The sequence below is a fragment of the Sinohyriopsis cumingii genome, chromosome 15 (genome assembly GCF_028554795.1).
Source record: "Sinohyriopsis cumingii isolate HCF-2022 chromosome 15, ASM2855479v2, whole genome shotgun sequence".
In the NCBI taxonomy this organism is placed as follows: domain Eukaryota; kingdom Metazoa; phylum Mollusca; class Bivalvia; order Unionida; family Unionidae; genus Sinohyriopsis; species Sinohyriopsis cumingii.
This window is the reverse complement of record NC_142975.1, coordinates 135,414,332-135,425,725: the sequence shown is the minus strand read 5'-3', so window position 1 is coordinate 135,425,725 and position 11,394 is coordinate 135,414,332.

Sequence of the window (11,394 nt, the reverse complement as noted above, 5' to 3'; positions counted from 1 at the left end):
GCTTACCTCAGGACCTAAAGCCCATGTCCTGTGGGCAGGAAAATGCTCACCTCAGTACCTAAAGCCCATGTACCTGTGGGCAGGAAAATGCTCACCTCAGTACCTAAAGCCCATGTCCCTGTAGGCGGAAAAATACTCACCACAGTACCTAAAGCCCATGTCCTGTGGGCAGGAAAATGCTCACCACAGTACCTAAAGTTCATGTCCCTGTGGGCAGGACAATGGTCACATCAGTAGCTAAAGCCCATGTCCTGTGGGCAGGAAAATGCTCACCACAGTACCTAAAACTCATGTCCGTGTGGGCATGAAAATACTCACCTCAGTAGCTAAAGTCCATGTCCCTATTGGCAGGAAAATGCTCAACTCAGTACCTAAAGCCCATGTCCTGTGGGCAGGAAAATGCTTACCTCAGTACCTAAAGCCCATGTCCTGTGGGCAGGAGTGATCACCTTAGTACATAAAGTCCATGCCCCTGTAGGCAGGAAAGTGCTTACCTCAGTAGCTAAAGCTCATGTCTCTGTGGGCAGGAAAATGGTCACCACTGTACCTAAAGCCCATGTCCTAAGGGCAGGAAAATGCTCACCTCAATACCTGAAGCCCATGTCCCTGTGGGCAGGAAAATGCTCACCTCGGTACCTAAAGCCCATGTTCCTGTGGGAACACATACTAAAAAACCACGTACTACTGAAAGGGGGAAACCATATTTACTTGCGCACCTCTAATTTTACACTATAGTACATTTGTCCTCATTTAAAAGTCGTGTGTTGCTTTGAGGTGGCTAAATATGTAAGTCACATAGAACCAGGTTCTTTTCAGCTCCTTTCTGGCTTACCTGGACTGCTCATATGGCCTTTTGCTTCCTTTCTTATGTGAAATTGTCTCACGAGGTTTACAGTGCGTTTTTTTTTTGGCATAAGATCAGTACATTCCGACAGCATTATTGGCTGAAAAGGTGAGTTACTTAGCAACTTGTAATTTTATCGTTCTTTAGTAACCTACCCTATTTTGTGTTGTGTACGATGATATTGCCCAATTTAATATGCTTATATTTTAGCGAAGGTGAATCGCGATACATCAACCTTTGCTTTAGAAATCCAACGAGTATAGGGGTTTTCATGGTTGCAACGGAGTTACTGATAGTAGCGCCTAAAAATCCCTTCCTTAGCTCCAATGCGCATGCTCACACAAAATTTCCAGTTCCGGATAGTTCACCGTTCGACACTTAGCGAAACATAAAGTCAACAAAGGAAGGAATTTTAGTTGTACTACAGATCATTATGGTTAAACCAATGAATCAATTATATATGTCAAACATCTTTTGTTCATGCTAGGAGAATAATTATAGACATTAAATCAGATAATTAGATTCAGTGTCCATTCTTACATTATATCAGATAATTAAATAATATTTACTTTTCATACTTAAATGATATCAAATAATTTAATTAAATACACTGTCCATACCTGATAATATAGATTCATTATCCATAATTTATGGTACATTTGTAGTAACATTTCACTTTGCTCTCCGATTTTAAACATATATTGCACATTTTTTGGCTATATAACTGAGTTGTCTATGCTATGGTATAACGCCAAGGTATGGTAAAACGCCAAGGTATGGTAAAACGCCAAGGTATGGTATAACGCCAAGGTATGGTATAACGCCAAGGTATGATATAACGCCAAGGTATGGTAAAACGCCAAGGTATGGTATAACGCCAAGGTATGGTAAAACGCCAAGGTATGGTAAAACGCCAAGGTATGGTATAACGCCAAGGTATGGTAAAACGCCAAGGTATGATATAACGCCAAGGTATGGTAAAACGCCAAGGTATGGTATAACGCCAAGGTATGGTATAACGCTAAGGTATGATATAACGCCAAGGTAGAAATTGTAAAGTAATCAAAGACGATGAAATGAAACATCGCCCATGTGTTTCACATATGAGACGACATGGATGTGAATTGTAACGAGACTGACATTAGTTCAGCAATATTTGATAGGCAAGGGCCAATTGATATTTTAATTTACTTCATAAGTCGAGAAATGCAAAGTTCATGCGGAAATGCTGAATGACCGCTGACGATGACTTCAGACAACAGATCGCCATAATCGTGCTCAGTCTCATAGATTTAATATGGGGGCACTAAGAATCAAACTGAACACAAAGAGTTCAGATTTAAGTTACTGAATTATCTAGGTCACATGTATGAAATCAGAAATAATTTGGATCATAAATTTCTCCAGTATGTCTTTATTACTTTCTATATTTCGACAAATCGGACACATTTCAGTATGCAGTTTGTCTTTTTATTAAGACATTCTGTAATCGAACATATAATTACAGAGCCTATCAAACATATTAATCTATAGAGAAAGCAAATGGCCTCCCAAATACTGCATCATAACAATTATGGTGTCTGCAAGAATTTTTATTGCCCGGACCCGGGTAGAACTTAACAACACGTATCTATCTTATGTACCACAAAATACTTCGAAGAGAAAGTGGAGAGAGAGAGAGAGAGAGAGAGAGAGAGAGAGAGAGAGATATTTCTTGAAAAATAATCTTTTATAATATGCATGAGAGTTAATGTATTACTTATACATGTCCGTTACATCTCATGCATATTCAGTCTGATACCAGTTTACTTCATGCGAAATAATAGCAGTCTATCCTTACATTTAGCAATTTATTTCATCCAATAGGTGATGAACTAGCGAAGCCGTACTGTTAGGTTTTCAAAACTTGATATAAAAAGAGATGTCCGTTTGAAAATTCGATGCTTTTTCTGCATTTTAGAATAATTACATCTCAAATGAAAGATCCCTCTCAGTTTTTCGACATTGCATTTCGCTGTGCATGAGAAATAAAAGACGTTCGGTAGAACACTGCATGAAATCTAATTATTTTGACGACCATTATCGAAATATTCATAGATGGAAAATAGTGGTAAATCCTCCAATTTTGTTTTTGTCGTTACAACTAGCAAACAAATGATTTATGCTTATCCGTACTGAAATTAATACCCGCTTAATGTGAATGCAAAAACTGGGTTTCCCCCGATTTCATATGCCATTAAGTCGAGATCAAAGTCCGCAAACAGTGACATAAAGGTTTTGAAAATCAATTATCGTGGTCTTTAGGCAAACTTGGGAACTATCACAAAAGATTGAAGTACGTCAACTTCAAGTCGGCACCTTTTAGGCAGAATATATGATCTCTTTTCATTTTAGAAAGTAAATTATGTGTAATCAAGCGTTACTAGTACGTGCATGCCAAGTCTGAGGTTGAATCAAGCCCACGCCCATATGAACGGAATGAAAAACATCGACACTCAGAAACTGGATGACCAGGTTCGATAAATCTTTGTGCTAGTAAACTTTTTGGACAACGTGGTAGTCCAAAAGTGGTCACTCCTTCCAATTTTAGCTCTTGTTTTAGTTGGCAGACCGATATATTGCAACCACTATCACGAACGCTATCTCAAGCATCCTAAATGTAAAAGAAAAACTGTATATACGTACTTGATATAAGTTGGAAAGGTAAGGCACCAGGAATCAAATATTCTCATTCACGTATACAGTTTGTAATATTTGTAATCAGTCAATAACTACACTAAAAACCAATGAGTCCACCAATAACACAGCAAAGATACACATAAACCCATCTACCTACTGTTATGTATGTATGTATGTATGTATGTATGTATGTATGTATGTGTGTGTGTGTGTATTTCAACACCTGTTACATGATTTGATGACATTTTTGTAACTTTTATTCATGGCTGGAAATTGTACATAAATTGTACCGATTATCTTTAGGTAGATTTTGCCCACGTGACTATGGTCTGTTTTAAGAATATTTAGATCGTACAATTACATAGTCTGTATAAATAGATGCTTAAGTACTTGTTGATAATTATTAATAATAATCTTAATAATAAGACTTAATGACGACGAGTTATTTTTGTCATTGTCTGGTTGGAATCGGACGGTTTTAGAAGAATTAGGTAATTTCGTATTGGTTTGGCTGTGTCATATGGATAGGCAATTTCGAGATAAATCGAGTAGCAAGATTTGTCATGTGGAGTATGTTGTGAAATATAGTCGTAATAGAAGTTGTATATAATTCATTCATAATCTGGAGTCATCCATTTCTTGTGTTCTTGTAAATCTGAAGACATGTTTTATTGTTGTACTTATATATTATTCGAGAGGAAAAATATTTCTTTAGACTGTTCGGTAGTAACATAAAAGCTCAGTATTTGGAATTTAATATTATTCAGTAACTATTGTGAATTATTCAGAGGAGTTCTGAACAACGACATCTTGACAACGTCACGATCTTTGGCCGAACATTACATTTCCGGTTTTTAATTTATACGGAATTTTTCATTCTTTTGGACTTCGATAGAACTTTATCATGATTATTTTGGATTTGCTTCATAATACTGTTCCTCTCACATTTTTATTCAAAGCATTGATAATTAAGTTGTTTGTTACGTTTTACAAAACTTGATGGTTTTGCTTCTTTCTGTTACTTAGATTGTGACCATAGAGTCTTAACACTACCTACCTTTCAAAGACCGCTCCGTTGGCCTAGTGGTTAGAGCGTCCGCATTGGATACGGGAGGTAGTGGGTTCGAACCCCGGCCGAGTCATATCAAAGACTTATAAAAATCGTACCTACAGCTGCCTCGCTTGACGCTCAGCATTAAGAGGTTAGTGTTAGGACTGGTCGACCTGGTGTCAGGATAATGTGACTGTGTGGGACATCATGTTAGATGTTTGCGGCATGATGCCCCATTGCTAGACATCACTATAAACAGCCAACCTGCAGACATCGTAGTAATATGACTGAGGGGAAAAATGCTAAAGCTACGTTAAAAATCATTATCACACACACACACACCTCTTTCGGACCTTCCTCAATACCTGCCAACCGGTATGCCTGACCACTTACCTACCTATTGCCAGACTAGCTTATTGTCTGCCTATCCACCTACAAACATTAAAGTTATGTTATCCACTGGAAAGGACCCACGGTGTTTCAGTATTTCAAGAATTGGTTCCTCCAATTGAAGGTGCGGGTTCGATTCAAACCAACTGATAAGCATGATCATCTACCGTGGTCACGGTGGTGTGTCATTGGACCATGTCCTTTGCTTGTTTCGGCAAAACTACCTTCAAAGTATTGTCGTTCCGTAAAATTTCCAAACTAAACCATTATCCACTAGAATACGAATGAAACACTCTTAGAAAGATGTGAGAGGTAGTAGACCAGGGGTGGGCAAACTATGGCCCGCGGGCCGCATGCTGCCCGCCAAGGGCTTTCATTAAAAAACCCGCCAAGGGTTTTTACGCGGCCTAGGAACAAGTCATCATTCGCACTGACTGTTTATGTTACTCTGTTTAGCACTTAAATGTGCTTCTTTTGAAGTTTAAGTTTTCAAATATTAACAACATATTAACAACTGCAAATTAATTAGATGTTATTTAGAAAAACCATTTGTTTTTGCTATTTCAAATATTAATTATTTTACTTAATGAACTATGCGGCCCGCGACAAGGTGTAAATTTGTATATGCGGCACTTGCACTGGAATGCTTGCCCACCTCTGTAGTAGATGTACAAATTACTTGATTATTTTATTTTATGAAAAAAGGGCTTGCATGAAGATAAAAAAGTCCGATCAGGCGTGCCCAAGCTTTTCATACCGAACCGTTGTCCCAGTCACATGGAATACCGGGTCAGTGTGGTTAGCATCTGAATTTGTCTGAAAGCACGTGATAGTGCAGTGATTAATGTGCCCGACTCTGGATCAAACGAAGCCGGATATGAATCCTACATTGGGATTAACGCGGATCGGCTGCCTTAGTGTGTCAAGGCTAAGGCAGCTTACTTTAATTGCTTCGGATCACAAAATATGACGTCCAGAATGGTAACATTTCTCGGTCAAGGAAATGTAAGATCAACTCATCTCACTCAATCTCGAATCTGTAGAAAGATATTGATGATATCAACATCCAAGTGTGATCAAAATTGGATTAGAAATATGGCACACAGAGGGGTAACAAGCTCATTCAGATACAATATCAACTCGTTAATATGTGCAAGCCTCACATGACGTAAGTATATATATATATATATATATATATATATATATATATATATATATATATATATATATATATATATATACAAAGATTTCTTAATTAATTCTAAATTAGGAAAAACATCATATAAAAAAGGATCTTCAACTAAATGTAATAGACCTAGATGTTTGCACTATACTTGTATTAATGAAATTACTTCGTTCAATGGTAATAATACGAAATAAACATTTAATATGCGTTGTGATACTAATTGTGCAACATCAAATGTTATTGATTGATCACACGCAAAACAATGTGGCATCCAATGTATTGGACAAACCAGTCAACAAATATCTAAACGTATGAACCAACATAGATCAGACATAAGCAAATTATATCGATCAGTCATTTTCGTCTCATGTTGCCGCACATTTTAACAAGAGTTCCCATTCTTTTCAAGATTTCTCCTTTCAACATATTGTACTAAATTCCAAAAACACTATACGACATTCAATAATTTTTTTAAATAATGTCCCCTGTTTGCAATTAGTTAAGAATTTTTTTTATACTAATCCTCGCCCAGTACCCCAAAATTGTTCGATGGGTACTCAGAATGATCTTGCTGATGTTCCTGTCCTGGTATTCTTCGTATTCGTATTCGTTGGTGGACTCGTCCACCGGTTTGGACTCGTCCATATTCAGGCAATCGGGAGTAAATCTCGAGTGCATGATATTTTTATAATATTTTAGTGTGATTAAAAGTTACCATAATCTTTTTTTCAGGCCGTCTCCTGCCATGATGTTGCCAAGAGTCGATGAAGCGCCTGGTATGTAAAGATTTGGCTCGGTCGTGTGCGACGCTCTTTTTTCCAGGTCAGATAAAATCTGCTCCAACTGTGAAATAAATTTTGCCACGGGATTTTCAAGATCGCATTGGGTCTGCGGCAATAACATCGCCATTTGCGACGGCGACGTTGTCGACTGAACTGGCCCCATAATTTTCTTGCTATTTGGTCCTAATGCACTTTCATATTTTTACACGCCACTGTTTTGGTTACAATGTTTGCATCTGCCGCCGCACGTGTAGGTAATACGTGATTCTTTTGTTGTTATCCACAGCGTTTCCTGATTGATCCGTTAGCCACATGGTAATTTCTGAGATAGCGTACGTGTTCATTATGGGACAGTAAACAAAAAGATTAGGCCAGATTTGCATCAACATCCCCGGTGGCACGTTAATCGCTGCGGAATAAATTACACCCAAGACCAAAAAGAAGGATGATAACGTCCCTTGGGCGATCGAGCAGTTAACGAGTAAACTGTTCACGTGATATTAATTGGGAGATCGCCTTCGTATACTCCATTGCTGTCGAAAATGAGAGGATCCTTAAAACCAAGTACGGAACGGTTCGAATTATTTAAGTATTTGGAAGTATTTGGTGCCTGATCCGGTTGTGGCGGTGTCGCCTATCACAATGTCATTGGTGTTGCCTGCGTTGATCATATATCGCTGGCTGGCGTTCCCGTGCGCATGGTTCCTTTTTTCTTGTGAAACCCCCCACCCCCAACAACAGTCGGCTCACTCTTTAAAGTAGTAGTGGGGAAGAGGCGTTACGGTTGCTCTCTTTTTTCCTGGATATCACCCAGTTCGCTGTTTAGTTTCCTTAGCTCGTCGAACATGCCGTTTATATGCTTTTTTTTTTCTCTCACCATCTGGCAGATTAATGTGCGTTCCCAATAGCTCATACGATCCATTTTACCAGGCCGGCTTATTTCTATGTTTAAAATGAAGCAATCAGGGATCGACACCACCAATCAAATTACTTCATTCCTATACTAAAAATAACCCCGACTGGTAAATGGGTCAAAATTAACTTTACCTTAAGACTTTGTCTCGAATCACTTCTTGAACAGTCGCGAATTCAAGGCCAGATTCTTCAATGACAATGGAAACCGTTACATCACTAGAAGATCCCAACTACAAGTATAACACCATTACTTATTCTCTTAACAGCCTATTTGGAAACATGACTATACAAATGTGGTATTTCATTTGTGTGACTAATCTTTTATGTACCATGAACGTTTCCAATGTTCTTTCATAGGTCAAACTTTGAAGTATCAATACAAGATGTAAGCTAGAAAAATAGTAACATGTTTGATATATTGCATGTAAATATAAAACAAATACAATAAAAAATAAATCTCACCATATTCCGAAATGCAGCTTTGATGACAATAAACGGTCAAATAAAAGGTCGAGAATGCGTGATAGATTGTTGATTTACTAAATGGTAGTTCATTGTAACAACAAATTGTAATAAAATGATCAGAACAACTCGGTCTTGCTAATTTGGCATCGCACTCACGCCGTATTAAATATTTCTTTAAAATGGCGTGCTAGCAAGATAAGCACTGAAACGTTATACGTGAAAAAATTTTTATTTTTAAAATGGTTTTTGAAAAATGCAGAAATCAAATTGATTTAGAATGACTTGAAGAAATCGATAAATCAATCTCTAAAAGAAAGATACATGCCTACCTCGTTTCATTTATATGTGTTTAGTGATTTTTGAATAACCATTCCAGCAAGGTAGACAAGTCCACTTTGCAGACGATTTTTCTAATTGGCGACAAAACACAATTATGTTAGATTGTGGAACTTTGCATTTGGGGGTTACTCCTTGTGTTAGCGCAAATGGAATGTTTGAAACAGTATCGCCCATAATTAATTTCCTGAAAAGGAAAGAAATAAGTATTTCAAAACATGAAAGAGATATCCAAATTTTACATTATCCAGTGATACGTCTCAAAATCTTAAAATAAGCGACAGAAAGAAAGTGAAAACAACAATTTAAGTAAAATCAACAGGCAATTTATTTTCCTACAATACAAAGTGAAAGTTTCAGAAGCACTTACAATATTGTGAATTAAATTCCAAATAGTCCTTCATGTCCTGTCACCAGTTCGAAAATATAGAATGTTCCAAATGAATTCAAATAGTCTTGAACGTTCTGATATAAAACAATGATGCAATCTCTAGTGGCTTTGTATAAGTTCACACAAATCCAAAGTAATCTATTAATCCAAAAGTCAATGAGCACCTTATTAATTCCAGTGAATATTTTAAATAAATCCTCTCGAATTAGATCTGATTTCAACAATACAAATGTAGATATTGATTACAAATGGACCTCACAGACTGTTCTAGACCAGGAATTAGTTATTTGCTTATCAAATCCCTATTTATACACAATTTCACTTGACCTACATCATGAAAGGACGTGAAGCAATCCAATAAAACCCGCCAGAAATTGTGTGTTCCGCGTACCATATTTCCTTTGCTTGTATAGCACTGAAACAATCTAACAGGATTTAATCATATGAATAAAGGTGTATTTGAAAATGGATGCTTCTTGTGTCTCATCAGCCAAAAGAAAGTCGTAAAATAAAGGATAATCCCGGTTTCCAATACATTATCTATAACATCTTTACCTGTTGTTATGTATATTTAGTTTTTGGCTTCCATAGTAAAATTTCTTCTTTATATTCGACAAATATCACGCTTTCATCTGTCAGTCTTTCCTGCGGCTCTTCTTTCTTGCTAAATAGTGATATTTTGATATGAGCCATGCATGGTGTGACGTTTGTGTCGTTTATTTTGATATGAGCCATGCATGGTGTGACGTTTGTGTCGTTTATTTTGATATGAGCCATGCATGTTGTGACGTTTCTGTCGTTTATTTTGATATGAGCCATGCATGTTGTGACGTTTCTGTCGTTTATTTTGACATGAGCCATGCATGGTGTTACGTTTGTGTCGTTTATTTTGATATGAGCCATGCATGGTGTGACGTTTGTGTCGTTTATTTTGATATGAGCCATGCATGGTGTGACGTTTGTGTCGTTTATTTTGATATGAGCCATGCATGGTGTGACGTTTGTGTCGTTTATTTTGATATGAGCCATGCATGGTGTGACGTTTCTGTCGTTTATTTTGATATGAGCCATGCATGTTGTGACGTTTCTGTCGTTTATTTTGATATGAGCCATGCATGTTGTGACGTTTGTGTCGTTTATTTTGATATGAGCCATGCATGGTGTGACGTTTGTGTCGTTTATTTTGATATGAGCCATGCATGGTGTGACGTTTGTGTCGTTTATTTTGATATGAGCCATGCATGGTGTGACGTTTGTGTCGTTTATTTTGATATGAGCCATGCATGGTGTGACGTTTGTGTCGTTTATTTTGATATGAGCCATGCATGGTGTGACGTTTCTGTCGTTTTGGTCTGTTCAACCAGAAGAACAGTCTCTTGCTTTTCCCATTCACTGAAAATTGTGGTCAGTGCCTTGCCATCATTGACAGTGTGTCACGACTGACCAGTGTGAGCCTGGTGGTAGGATTACCACCGTGTTAGGATTGACCAGTGGGAGTCTGGTGGTAGGGCGTATCACTGTGCTATGATTGATCAGTGTGAACCTGATGGTAGGATGTATCACTGTCTTACGATTGACCAGTGTGAGCTTCGTGGTAGGATGTATCACTATTTTGGCAGATTCTAGAGCCAGCTGTCCTTTAGCCCTAAATAGTCCTTTCATGGTAATGTGTCTAACTCACCACTGCATGAATATTCATTTCTGTCAGTAAAAAGGTGGGAAACTTGTTGATAACATCCATTCTCCTTCTCCCTGTCAGCATAAGGTGATGAACTTGTGTTATTCGAAATTTGACCCTCGCCGACTCTGTATTGCTTTTCTTATATCGTCTGCGCTTTTAGTTACTCATAACTTCTATCAATGTAAAGAAGACATTCCAAACGTACAGTTGAAATACTTTAATATAATTTATTTGTCAATATTGCACAAAGTTTCTTCGTTGTTTTCTGTCTTGTCTACTTTTGATCCAGTTTTGAGGGTATACGTTTTTGGTACACCGCAACGGACAAGCTGTTTTCGATTCTGATTGGCTGTAATGATTACTATTAATCTATTCAAAGAAATGAATAAGCATAATCATATAATAATGTCATAAAATACTGAGAGTAATAACTCTGAATAGTTATAAATAAACAATTATATGCTGGTCAAAATCTTAATTTTAGGTCAAAGCAGGAATGTAACTACATGTGCTCCTTTTCTCAAACTCTGTGTTAATATTTCCAACTCTGTGTAAAATATTTCCAACTCTATGCAAAATATTTCCAACTCTATGCAAAATACTTCCAACTCTATGCAAAATGTTTCCAACTCTATGCAAAATATGTCCAATTCTATGCAAAATATGTCCAACTC